This window comes from Balaenoptera acutorostrata, chromosome 5 (genome assembly GCF_949987535.1).
Source record: "Balaenoptera acutorostrata chromosome 5, mBalAcu1.1, whole genome shotgun sequence".
Taxonomy (NCBI): Eukaryota; Metazoa; Chordata; class Mammalia; order Artiodactyla; family Balaenopteridae; genus Balaenoptera; species Balaenoptera acutorostrata.
In genome coordinates, this window is record NC_080068.1 from 49,121,245 (window position 1) to 49,123,370 (window position 2,126).

Sequence of the window (2,126 nt, forward strand, 5' to 3'; positions counted from 1 at the left end):
GACCAGAAATATGGTCCTGTCTGAGAGTATTCATCTCAAGTAAGTACTATAGGGCCGTAGAACTCAGGATGCTCTCACCCTACCTGCCCCCCCATCTCAGCCCCCTTCTAGCACCCCCAAGCAGTGGGGACATGAGTGGTGGATAACGTCCAAACCAAGAAGGTTTGTGGATGATCTAATTGCTGGTCAGGGACGGGCCCATAAGTGCAATCTTGCCTTGTTTATTTTATAAGAGGAAAGAGGCAGAAAGGATTGAAGAAGGAGGAGAACTGGGGAAGAAAGAACATTATGTTCAGAATAAAGGCTTAAACATCCACCGTGAGCCAAAAGGGGAATCCCACTCTTTTTACATGAGCCTAGTTCCTCTTTTACATATTTGGGAGGACAGTATAATTAGTTGAGGACACTGAGCAACCTCAAGGCATTTGGAAGTCCCCTCTGGCCCCCATTTCAAAAGGACGCTCTTAAGTTGGTTCAAAGTCCTGACCACAAATCTGCTGAATCAGGCTCTGGATGCCTTTTGTCTGCCAGCAGGAATGGGACTCTTGGAGGTACCCATTAGCAGGAAGCCTTATTCACTTTCTGGTAAGGAAAATAAAGGGAATGACCCTAAATTTTGGATTATACAAGCATGCTCAGATGATGGTATGTCAACTGCTTGTCGTACAGTTGAACTTCTGCTTCAAACATTGCCAACTTTTTGCCAATCAAGGAGCTACATCCTCATTTTAAAAAAATGTTTAAACACCAAAAAAGAGATGCTGTGAGAGTCAGACTCAATGCTCTTAAAAGAAACCTTGCTTGAATCACTATCTAAACATTCAAAATTACATTAAGATGACATAATCTTAGTTTCCATCCCATATCAGCATTCTGGGTATTGTCTATATGCCCAAAGACTTATGTAAAGCAGCAAAGAAGTAAATGTACTTCCAATTTTTGGGGAAATTAGAATTCATTTCACAGAGTAGGAAACTCTGTGAGGAAAAATTGATTGGTAGCAGCAAGGCAACCTGGAAAGGACCCTGGTGGACCATATAAACATGGTGGTGGGCATGTGGATTCATCCAAACATGAAAGGGCTCATCTAGGAGCAAGTGTATATCCCTGGTATAAGAGCAGAAACCACTGTCCTATCTGGAAGAAAAAGATAGTACCAATTGGGGTAACAAACCCAACTCCTAAGGTAACTAAGGCCCCAGAATATTAAATTATGAAAAGGGTAGCAAGAGATCATCATTTCCTACTGGGGCAACTGACATCACACTTTTGCTCATGTGTTCCTGACGGCTTTTTATTTTCTATATTAAACAGTATCCTTGTGGGCTGCTCTATGGGAATGCCATTTTGTGTGAGCCATCCCCAGAGATGACTATGGGTCAGGTCTCCCTGAGAGTCATCCAACCTTTTTGCTCATTATGGTCATTATGTCCACCTTGTTCAGAGGGTTAAGTGTGGTCACTTGGCCTCTGCTCTTCCGGGAACCTATCATCTCCATCGCTTCCAGGGAGCCCAGGTCCATAACAGCATTTCTTACTGTAACTTGCAGCTCATAGAGGATAGCTTTCCATCAAGGTTGGCACACTCTTACAGGTGCATTCATTATTGCCTTTTTAAAGAGCGTCCTGCAGACGTGGCTGAGGAACATGCTTAGCTCTTATAGAGTAGATCATGGTCAAGTCTTTTGCAGTAGATCTGTTTTAGCACTATCCCTTCCTCAATAGGCTGCCTAGACAGTTCTGCCATCTCTACTTCATTCAATGTGGGCCATCACTTTTTCTAAGCTTCCAAAAGCCATCCCAGCACTGTCACTCAGTGTTCTTTCCAGGGCATTAAGTCCTGTGTCAAGGAAGAGTTCCTTCATTTTGACCAAATCCCACTTATCCAGATTTAAGTTCCTCCCCAGCTGGGCCAACCCCCACAGGATCTATTCCCAGGTATGCTCTCCTGGTTCATGCCTGTCTGTTAGCCAGATTCTGTAGCTCCTTTGACATCTCTCACCCACCAGAACAAGCCCATCACTTCCCCAGGAGGGCCCTGCTGCGATTTGACCCTAATTATAGGTCTGGTGGACAGGAGATTAGGTGGGGACAGATGCTGAGGAGGGCAAGTGTCTTAACAGGCAT